This window comes from Sinocyclocheilus anshuiensis, unplaced genomic scaffold, assembly GCF_001515605.1.
Source record: "Sinocyclocheilus anshuiensis isolate Anshui unplaced genomic scaffold, SAMN03320099.WGS_v1.1 scaffold1576, whole genome shotgun sequence".
Lineage (NCBI taxonomy): Eukaryota > Metazoa > Chordata > Actinopteri > Cypriniformes > Cyprinidae > Sinocyclocheilus > Sinocyclocheilus anshuiensis.
Window position 1 is genome coordinate 496,792 of NW_015557202.1, and position 12,066 is coordinate 508,857.

General features: G+C 36.3%; 1 pseudogene; it reads right to left on the reverse strand.

The window, feature by feature from the left end:
* Positions 1-552: 552 nt before the first annotated feature.
* LOC107678917 (ankyrin repeat domain-containing protein 45-like) lies at positions 553-4,801 on the reverse strand (annotated as a pseudogene).
* Positions 4,802-12,066: the final 7,265 nt, after the last annotated feature.

Here is a 12,066-nt window from a genome sequence, read left to right on the forward strand (position 1 = left end):
GATTGGCTGAATACCTCAAGCGTGTGACGGAAATGTTACGGCCCTTACCATACTGTGATGCCTCGTTTATAATGGGTTTTAATGTTTTTGTCAAAAACATTAAAACCCATTATAAACGAGGCATTCGTTGCATCCAGTGGGGACATAATTAGGGACTATAATGACATATACTGTCTTTTTACACGTTGCGTTGCATCGCGCCGCGCCGTGTACACATTAAACCATGTCTGCATTTGTGATCGGAGAAACGACAAACAACAAGCGCTACTCTACACTGCTCAAAACTCGCGTGAGCTTGTAACACTCCAAAGAGAAAAGAAAAATTGAAATCGCATCATATGACCCCTTTAATTTGTCACTGTAATTTGTACTTTTTTTATCAGTAAATAATTTAAAAATGTACAATACACGTTCTAAATTAAACAGATTAAACAGCGATTAAAAGTTTTCAAGTTATTTATTTATTTTTATTTTCCAAATAAAATTGTGTAGCAATTCTGTGTCAGGAATCATAAAATGTTCATCTTAGGGTCTCTAATTATAAATCTTTGAAAAGTCTAAATGCAGAACATGTATTGAGTAAATGTAACCAATTTTTCTAAATATATTTATTGTAATTTGAACGGCATAATGCCTCTGTGCAATATAGTTGAGGCTTTCTTGTCTTTGTTGTGGCTTCAGCTGTGAATAAAAAATAAACAAAAAACTTTGTTTAGGTAATAAAAAAATAAAACACACAAATATCAAACTTTTTTTTTTTTGGCAGAAATGTGCTGGGTTAAAGGTATAGTTCACCCAGAAATTAAAATTACCCCATGATTTACACCGCCTCGAGCCATCCGAGGTCTATGTGACTTTATTCTTTCAGATGAATACAATCAGAGTTATATATTTTTTTTTAAATGTCCTGGCTAGAGCTAGAGATTACAGTTTATAAAGTTTTAAATATGGATATTTTTCTTACACAGACGCATCGATTTGCTTCAGAAGGCCTTTATTAACCCCCTGGAACCATCCTTTTTATGATGGATGGTTGCACTTTATTTTGCTTAAAAATCTTAACCCCTATTCATATGATAAAGCTTGGAAGAGCCAGGACATTTTTTTTTAAATATAACTCCGATTGCATTCGTCTGATAGAAGAAAGTCACATACACCAAGATGGCTTGAGGGTGAGTAAATCATGGGGTGATTTTAATTTTTGGGAGAACTATTCCTTGAAATGAAAAACTGTACATTAATTATGCACTGTTTGATACTGAATGAAGTAAAATACCAAGATGTTAACTTATATGCAAATAGAAAAAATCAGATACAGCAGTTCTCACATTGAGTGTTAAGCTTGAGCAGAACAGGTGCCAGTATGTCTTCGAGGTGCTTCTTCTGTTCCATGAAGTCTTGAATTGTTGCATTTTTGGTGTTGTGTATTCAGTCAGATTTTGCTGAACAGGTGTTTATACACACGGTCTAGCAACACATAAACAATGATTAGGGAATGTGTACTTTTGGGTTTGCTAAAAATGTTAGACTATCTGAAACTATTTCACTAAGGATATTATGAATAATTAATTACCTTGTCCTCTTTATTGAGCTTCCCTTGAACTTTCTCTGGATCAGCTATAATGTTTCTGATATCTTCTATTAATGCGTGCAAACTTTGTTTGGCCTCTGTTAGGAGGAAAAAAAAAATCATCGGCCTTAATCATAACAAGATTTGACTCTAGCATTATGTGCTGAAATATTTCTCTTTCTTACCAGCCCATGCCAGATACTCTGCGCAGTCCAGTTTTTTATAACGCCGGGCCACATCAACAGCCTTCCCGGAAACTGATAGCTTGAAAATCAGCGTTGAGCTCAACCAAAGTTTTTAAAGTGTCCAGCTGACCCCACATGGCAGAATCATGCAATGGTGAGTAGCCTACAGCACCAATGAACCATCAACCATTATTTATCATCGGACTGTTTTTCAGCACAGCAGCTTGTAAATTCTGTTAATGTACTTCATTAGGGTCCATTAACAGTGAACTACCCTAAGCTGGTTTGCAGGTCTTGGTCAGGCTGGTTTTTAGTAGGGTTTTCGACACTTTTCAAGCTTAGAAATATCTTACCCTCTGGTGGTCTCCTGACATTTTAGACCAAAAACATTTGGTGAACTTAATTGTCTTGGTATATAGGCCTATGACATTTTCTAATGTATTTTATATAGAAACAAATGGTGCATAATTTAGAGGTGAAAATGCAAACGTTTTCAAGAAACAATATTACTGAAACAAAATGTAGAACACCTATTTTTATTAAAATATGTTAGGCTTATTGTCTTCCGTTTGATTTGACCACCAAGGATAACAAGTGTGACCCAATAAATCAGCTCAGACCAGCAAACCGCTTCAGGCTTTAGTTTTAGTGGTAATTTAGTGTCTTGTTATGCTAAATAACTACACATCTACAACAACTTTTTCTGTAGGTGTTAAAGTGGGCAAGCTATATTTTTAATTACAAGTCAGCGCCGTTCCACACGAGCTCCTCGCGCACTACTCCGCTCTGTCCGAGCGTAACGTTACACGCAGCAAACAGCGCATTTCTTCCCACCTCATCTTTTTCCCACAAAATATTCTCCGATTGCTGAGTATCGTTGGCGCTCTCGCTTTCCAAAAGACTCTTAAGTCCCTCTACATTATCATCTAAAGAACATAAAAGTACCGTTTTCTCCTCAGTTGAGGAAGAGTGATGTTGTTTCGCTGTCTCTATGGCAACCGGGCAGTCATTTTGGTCATTATTACTGTCACTGGCCACAAGATGCCGCTGTTGCTTGTTTTATGAAATAAGAGCTGATGATCTGAGCTGAACAGAGATATTACATATTATCTTGTTGATGATAGCTGTTATAGAAAGTAGATTCTCAAAAGAACAAAAGAAGCACTTGGCATGAACCCTTATTTATTGCTGTGGAAATAAAAAGGTGTGAAAATAAATAAATAAATGTAATTATCAAATTAGAAACCAAAAACTATTTTGTTATTCAGCTGCAATCTTAGACAGGAATATTTATGTATGTAGAACTAGATAACTAATGTTAGATCATTACCCATAAAGATATCATTTTGAAAACTGAAAAGAAAGCCCCTGAAGGGCTCCGATTCCTCCATGGAAATTACATTAGGCCTGTCATCTGACATCTAGGAAAAGGACTGACATCGAAAAGAAAGATACTAATCAAGATAAAATATGTTTTTGAAGTCATTTATTTTGATTCTACGAAATGAAAAGTCTTGAAAAGTAAACTCAAATCGACGATATATTAGTACAGTATGTGAGTAAATGTACTATCCACTTTATTTAGTATATAGGCAAATATGTTTTTCAATGAGAGGAAGAGGGGAAAAACTAAGGGACATTTCTTGTGGTAAATTTATGTGATATATTTCATTTAAAAAGGGAAAAGGTCTTTTGAAAGCCTTAAAGGTCAGTTCTCTCATGATGACAAGGAAGGGAAAGTCAACTGACAGGGAAATTTGTGAGTGCAAATTCACTTTTGTCATCACATAATGTCATTGTACATTCCAAAAAACAGCTAACTTCCTCAATCAAGTGTTAAAATATCATAGTTTTAATATTAGCCTCACCTGAAAATATAATAATTGCAATTCTGGGTCACCCCAACCCAATATTTGCCTCCACCTTTAGCATCATTAGACAAAATGACAGGGAATTATTTGGTAGAATTCACTCTATTATACAAAGGAAGCATCACTCACTTTTGGATATTAGTGACATATAATGCCACACTGACAGTCGCGTTGCTCAAGGCATGAAACGATCACATTACAGAGAGAGTGTGTGTAATGATGGTGTGTAAAGAATGTGGAATGAATGGATTCGTGTCAAAGGTTCTGACTCATGTCATTGCTCTGCTTTCAAGTGTTCACTCCTGACCTGCCCATAACTCCTGATCTGCCATTGGAGTCTATTTGTAGCATGTGTGTGTTCAATGAATGACATGACTATATTTCCAGTTGCTCTATTTTAAGCCAAAGGAGGAAACGTTTCATGATCTGGCTCTGTAATTATAGGAAAATTGGGAGCAGGCAAACCAAGGAAGGGGAATAGCAGTATCAAACACGGAGACGTTAATATTACAGTACTTTTCAATTATGCAGATATCTGTGTGCCACGGTGGGATCTAGTGAAATGCTTTTATTTGTCTTTTTAAATTTTTTTATTTAATACTACATTATTTTATGTTTTATTTTAAGTTGCATAATTTTATTGATTGATTGACTGTCTATGACCGATTTTAGTTTTTAATAGTTATTAGAACCAACAAATACTAGTTCAGTAGACAACTTTCACCACCATTTCACACTCTAAGTCCTAAGTTGTGGTGAGACGAATATGCATCTGGCTGTTTTCACCATTTAGAGCTGTTAGCTGTTAGCATCTGTCCTCAGAGCCATTAAAGCCAATGCAGTCATGCTTCAGTTCTCTCAAACACCAAAACAACATCTGTGCTTGTCCAAGGAGTGCTAATGTGCCTGGGGTTGTCAGAAGCCTCAGAGATTTCACTGATAGGTGCCATAATATAGCAAACACTTGTAGCTAAAATACATTGTCTTTGCATTTATACGCTGCAGCTGCTTGCATCAGCCATCCTTTATCCAGGACTGCTTTTGTAAGTGATAAATGTTTTAATTACATTGACCAGCCTGGTCCCAAGGCTAATCATAGTGGATTGAGAATCAACATGGTCTTGTATTGCTGTGTAAGTCCATTACATCACCTTATTAGAGTCACTGAGCTCCATTTCTGCCAATCTGCCCAAGAATGTCATTTAGGCTAAAGCTGTTAATAGCGACTGAAAGAAAGACCTTTGATCAGGGCTGAAAAACTTTCATTTAGCTTCATCCTAAATAAAGAGCTGAACTTCTGCCCTGTTAATCTACAATAATCTCTTTCTGACGGCATATTCTTTGTACATCCATGTCTGTTTTCCATTTCTGCCTTGAAATTAGTAATCGGGCTCGGCTTGGCCTGAATTCTCTAAACTGCACTTACAAGTGAATTACGGCGCACTAAAAATAACCGTTAGAGGACTGGACTCAGGAAATGAATAAAAGGCTTTCGGGTCCTGAGAATCCAGGGATGTCCGCCGCTTTACACTGACCCCTCTGCACTGGATTACAGCCTGACGTCTAGGTGACGTCTTCCACTGCAAGAGATCCAAAGAAAAACAGATGTTTCCTTAAGCTGTAAGGCCGAAAATGTGATAGTTTCAGTCTTCATGTTTGTTTCTGCTGACTCACGATATTGGATTTCCTCTCATCCTGAAACTTCAGCCACACCTGTTAAAGGAATACAGGTTTAACCACTTTGTATGTTGAGTATTCACATTCTTTAAAGCTTTTTTATCATTTTTAGGCCACGATGGAATCAGTTTGACATTTACACTTACCCATATAACTTGCTTTTTGGATTATTGTGGTGTTTGGAATGACATGACTGAGTGCATTGTAGTACTATGTGTGTTGTTTAGGAGTGAGTATTAGGTGTGATTTAAACATACTAAATTTAATTAAGTCTAACAAGGGCATTTTTGGCTGTTGGTCTGATTTGTGACATCGCATTGGATGGATGGATGGATGGATGGGTTAGTGGATGATACAATAGATGGACAGTGGATATACAATAAAGTTCAAAATGTTGGGATCGGTAAGATTTATTTGATCAAAAATACAGTAAAAAAAGTAATATTGCGAAATATATTTTTACAGTTTAAAATAACTAGTTACACTTGAAGAGCAAAAGAAAAAAAAAAAAAACTTTTGAACTTTTAAACCATAGTTTACCCATTAATTACACTGTGTAATCCATTTCTAAGCAACAAATCACAATTTCTAAAAGTAGGATTTGTACATTAAAAATAGAGTCTTTTAGTGTATCACATGAGATTTTGATTTGTCATATTCATAACTCCGAGTCATTCCCCATTGATGCTTTTCAAGAGGGTAGGAAATTCTCTGGGTATGTACATTTGTATCTTTTGATCATCACTCTGGTTTTGGTGATGCGATGACTTTAGTTACAGTTGTTCACAGTCTGCCTTGGTTGATGTTTTACTAAATGATTTGCATTGTCTTAATCACTATAATGTGTATTCCTGTAACCAAACAGCAGGCATTCAAGAGTCTACACTGAAAATCTAGGTTTTATTTAAATTGGCGATAAACAAAGGATTTCTGGATTTTGAACTAGAAAACATATGGCATATAGAGAAATATTTAGAAAATATTTAGAAAGTCTGTACTATTTTTCATTTATGTTCTTTGTACAAAAGGTCAGATTTCCTTACTTAGAATATTTAATGTTTAACACTAAATGTCTATGAGTGTTACACAAAGTAAAACCATCACATAAAATCAATCTTGAACAGTTAGAACTAGTAGTTGTGGAAGTAGTTGTCACCAGTTATGACTTCTGTCTGCACCCCTCACAAGTTCAAACCATGTGACCTGCTCGATGGAAAAGAAAGTGGTTGGAATAACAGTTCAGCTATTTTAGTCCTGAATGATGATGAGCTCACTTTGCAGTGTGTGTGTGTTAACCACAAAAGTCAACAGGAAGCTGACATATCAGAAAAAGGCCATGCTGCATAGAAACAATCCAACGCAAGGAAACAACCGTGTACAAAGAGCTCTGATTGTGAAGAGGCTGTAAACAAACATTGTGTGTCACAAACACAGGTGTCTATGTTGAGATACGTGTCCACAGGATGCATCTATAAATGGGTTGTGCGTTCATCTAGCATGGTTGACATACATTAACACTTTTTTCCTGTGAAATCTGAGGTACACCTGCAGTCTCATTCTGAATATTATGCTTTTGCAGATGATCTGAGTTTCTTATTCAGAAACATACAGTTGCTGAAAGTGAATTTTAAGCAGCAGCAATATGATTTTTTTGACCAAATATTGCAGCAAGTGATGACATAAGATACATTTATTTTTTTACACAGGCTTATGTTCAAGGTGGTGTTTATGGCAACAACAAGCACAACTACCATTATAATGTTAACACACAAGCAGATTTGAAAATACAGAAACAGTTTTTCTTGCTTCCTGTTCCCATTGTCTGTCATCAGTGCTGCACTCCAGCTGCAGTGAGCACAGATTCATCAGCTTGATGTCTGTTTGGGTGAGGTCAAGTGCCCCACATCTCAAACATATTGCTTCACTGAGCTCTACCAGAAGGGGAGAGAACATTATGGAGTCCGGAGAGCTCTGTATTCTGCTATGTTTTTGTTTTGGCACATTCTGGCACAAGTCTTGCCCTTGTGCATGCTGGTTATGAAACGGTGAGGTCTGCTCACATTGTGGTAAATGGTGAGTATTTAATTAGAACTAGAGAACGTTGTTTACTGAGCAGCTTATTATGTGTGAGCTGGTGCCTGTGCAAGAGGGTTTTTGTGGTTATGCTAATCTACCTTCTGTTTCCTTCTGTTTTATTTGCACTCTATGCATCTGCATCTTTCTTTCATTTTAGCGTGAAAGTCATCCTGGGTCAGGTGGAAAACACTTTTTGGCCAAGAGATGATTCAAAGAACATTCCCGGCGTCAAGGATAATATAATTTCTAATATATATAAATGGAGAAATAAAACCGTAAGGCTTTCATAAAGTAGGTTTTGACTTTATCTGTTCACACTTAATACACATAATGTGGTCATTCAGAAACCAATCAAACTTTACCAGATATAAATAGATATGGGTATTCATAAGCAATCTGTAACCGTTGGACTTCCTTTAAACATAACAGCTGGAACTTCCTGTTTGTGTATGTATATGCAGATGGCTAGGCCCACACAGAATCTACTTCTGCAAAACTTCACAGGTTTCTGTAAAATTGGGCCTTCTGTGAGTTCTAAAATGATCAAATCCCATCCCTTTTGTGTTTATTAAATATTTTCCTAATTTGATTATCTTTTCAGATACTAACAAAAGTATAGTGCTTTGATTTTCAAATAACATATTTTATTATGTCCATTAAATCCATTGTGCAGAATTTTGCAGATTTTTCATCAACATTTGTGCAAAAATTCTATTTAAAAAAAGGCAGTAAATTCTGTCTGGGCCTAGCAATGACACATGACAATGCCATTACATGATTTTTGCACAAAAAAAAAAAAAAAAGAATTAAATTAAATTAAATTAAAATACATATTCTCTGTTGCTTATTTAACTTATAGTTCTATAGTGTAGCGCTCTAAATGTAAGTAATTATATTAATGAAAAACTACTGTTGGAGCTGTAGTGCAGTGGAAAGTTCCTACATGATATATGTTGGTTCAAGGGGAAGTAAGTCTGTGCCTGGTATTTTGGCATGAGGATTGATTATCTGGAAGAATAAGCGTAAAAGTTCTAAAGATTTAATGAGAATGATTGACCAAATATAATTCTTGATCTTCTCTCAACTATACTATTACAGAACTCAACTCAGTCACAGCACTTTTTAAAGACACAACATACGGAACATTTGCCTCTAGGGTACGATAACAAGCTCAATATACTCTCAGATACTGAAGAAAGTCTTCCTCTCCATTTGGGAGTTTGTGAGTTGCTCTAGCTTTCAGGTTAGAGTTCCTAATGTGTTTTTGTCCTGCTGAGTAGAGGACATACAGCTGTTTTTTTATTTAGCTTGATGGGCAGTAGCAGCTCTGCTGCCTGGGTGGCTGATTATCTGGGTGGCAGGCAGCAAGCCATTTAAACTTGCGCTTGACCTCATTGTGGTTGTCCTATATTCTCTCTTTTTGGAGTTTTTCTACAGTATCTCAGTTTGGTTGATGGTTCTTAATGTGTTAAAATGTGTTTATAGGGTTAAGTGTTTTACAAAATTTCTTCCTTCACTAAAATTCTTTATTTTGTGCAAATGCTGTGGCATAATCACTTTAATTGAAGATCATGTTGATATGTAGACATTAATTCCTTTTAATGAATAAAATGTATTACTAACAAAACTGAGTGTTCCAGTCTAAAACCTCAAAATATGTCAGCTGTGGTCTGCTTGTTTTGTTGACTTGCTCTACACAGAGGTACCTGCCCCAGTACGCAGAAAAAAAATAGATGATTACATAAATGTGGCATAAATCTCGTTGAGAAATGTCACAGTTATGTTGGCATGAACAAAACAGCCACTTGACTCAGTTAGGTCAGACTTGTTTTCAGTTTTTTCACATTCACACCTTTCTTGTGCATGTTTTCAACGGCAGTTGCAACAACAACAATCAGACACCACAAGAGGAGTGTCATGTGTGGTTTTAAGGTCGAGAGAATGAAATCGACACATTTTGATGTACGTCATAGTGGTGCAATAAGTTGTTATTCTTTGTCAAGTCTGAAATTGTCAAAAATTCAAATGAAGGAGGTCTGTAGACATTTTGTTATGGTTACAGAGGAATCAACCTCACAAACATGTCTGAATATTCCCCCAAAAATTAAAAGTAACTTACTGAATGACATTTTGCCTTGGTTTAGTTGTGCTCAGCAACCAGAAGTAAAAATAAACTAGAGCTTAGCTCCAGATAAGTATTTGAGTAAAATAATAGCAGATGGCAACATTGCGCTGTAACCATAACAAAGTGGCAAAAGCACACAAGAACATTGTCCTAATCAGAACAATCAGTGTCATAGATCATCACTGTCACTGCTGTCTGTGCAATTATGCATCATGCAGTATCAGAACACTTTTGGCAAGATGGAATGATAAGTCACAAAAGAGTTTAAAGGAATAGTTCACATTTACGCTAAATAGGGACTGAAACACTATATTTCAGTTTTGCCAACTGAATCAACTGATTCAGTGAAACGATCTGACTAGATCTACAGGTGCATCTCAATAAATTAGAATGTCGTGGAAAAGTTCATTTATTTCAGTAATTCAACTCAAATTGTGAAATTCGTAGCTAGAACTTCAGATTTTCAGTGCATAGTGACTTAAAGGAATATTTCACCCAAAAATGAAAAGTTTTTGAAGATTTGAAGAAATTTAGCATTACGTCACTTGCTCACTGATGGATCCTCTTCAGAATGAGTGTCCAAACAGCTGATAAAGACATCACAATAATTTACGACACGACTCCATCAATTAATGTTAAAAAGTGAAAAGTGTTTGTAATAAACAAATCCATCATTAAGACATTTTTAACTTTAAACCTTTGCTTCTGGCTAAAATATGAGTCCTCTATCCATAAATGATGGACTGGAGTCATGTTGTGGATTATTGTGATATTTTTTAATAGCTGTTTGGACTCTCGTTCTGACGGCACCCATTCATTGCAGAGGATCCATTGGTGAGCAAGTGAAAAAAATCCTTTAAAATTTTCAGCAAATTTCAAAAAAAGTCATACAGGTTTTGGGTGGACTGTCCCTTTAACTGGAGCCTATTTGATGTGCAAATTATGAGTGCATGCTTGAATGTTTTTTTTTAATTTCATCCAAAACTTACTGAACTGTGTTTTCTCTATTTGTGTAAGGTGAATCAAGGCTCTAATGATAGAGATGAAAGGGACCTGATGAAAGAAAATATGTATTTAAAAAGATACTGTACACATTTAATCTGTTCACATGTTTGTTGTCTTATCAGTGTCAGTGGAGCCCCGAAACCTTGTAAACGTTAAAATCCAAATAACTTTTACCTTGTCAAAGTCTGCGTCTCACAATACAGTGCAGTAAATTGCACATGGATACAGTAAACAGACACTCCTTTCAGGTACAGTAAAGATAAAGCTGCTATTTATAATGCATGCGTATGTATCTATGCTTGTGTGCACACTGCATGTGTGAACAAAACATGAACTCGATGGTAGTCAGATCTTCTTTGTTTCCAAGGCAACAGCAAGCGCCATACCACCCACACAAGCTAGACAATGATTCCAGAACGGGGTTTCCTCTCACACCTTGCCTTTGTAGAGCCCGAGCTGATCCTGTCTGTGACAGCAGCCGCTTGTGCGTCACGGCAAGTGTTCTCCTGGCGTTTCACAAACGCCCACAACTCCCTGAGCTCTTTCCCTACCCTTCTCTTCTCATCTCACGGCTATGAACGAGAGACTTCTCCACACCTTAAAGAGTCACTTCCAGCTATCAACCAGACAGATCGCAAACAGCCTTGGGCACAGTAACATGCACTGTTTATACTGTGTGATCTCAGAAATTACTAATTGCTCACGAATTTGTGAGACTGCCATTGTTTATAGTATGTTAACAACACTCAAATTCTCATTCGTATTAATGTCTACTGATAAGTGAATGAATGTATTTATCTACTGGATTGACCTCTCTTGTGTTCTTTGACTCTTATACCACTGATGCATCAGGTAGAAATGACTACCTCTCTCAGAGAAAAATTGTCATATTTTGTTACCTCCAGTGAAAGTTCACACTAAGCTTCCTTAGACCACAATTAGTATTAGGGATTTATGGAGCTCAGAGAGATTCTTCTCAATTGAGTCTTTGTGTTGTATGCCTCTAAATAATTGAGTTTAACCCCCTTCTATTTTCAGCTTTGTCTAGTGCACAAATCAGTTTATGTAATGTAAGTTTAGAAATAGGTCTGGGATGAGGAAATTGGAGTAATAATCTAAGGCATGATCTGGATCTTTTGACTAATGCCTTGGCTGTATATCAAGGTTCACATTTCACTTGGTTCCACACACAAGGTTCAATTTTGTGTGTGTGAATAGCTGTCTGTCTGTTTGTCTATCAGTCTGTCTGTCTAGGCATTCATCCAGCTATCCATATGTCTGTCTGTCATACATATAATGGTTGTGAAAATCTCTGTTTGTCTGTCTGTTGATCGATCAATCAATCTGCCTGTCTGTCTGAAATGTCTACTTTTGTGTGTAAATATCTGTCTGTCAGTCCATTTATCCATTCATCCATCCATCCATCCATCCATCCATATGTCTGTCTGCCATCTAATATATAAATAGATATATTATGGTTTTATAATACCAGATACCATCCTATCTATCTATCTATCTATCTATCTATCTATCTATCTATCTATCTGTCTGTCTGTC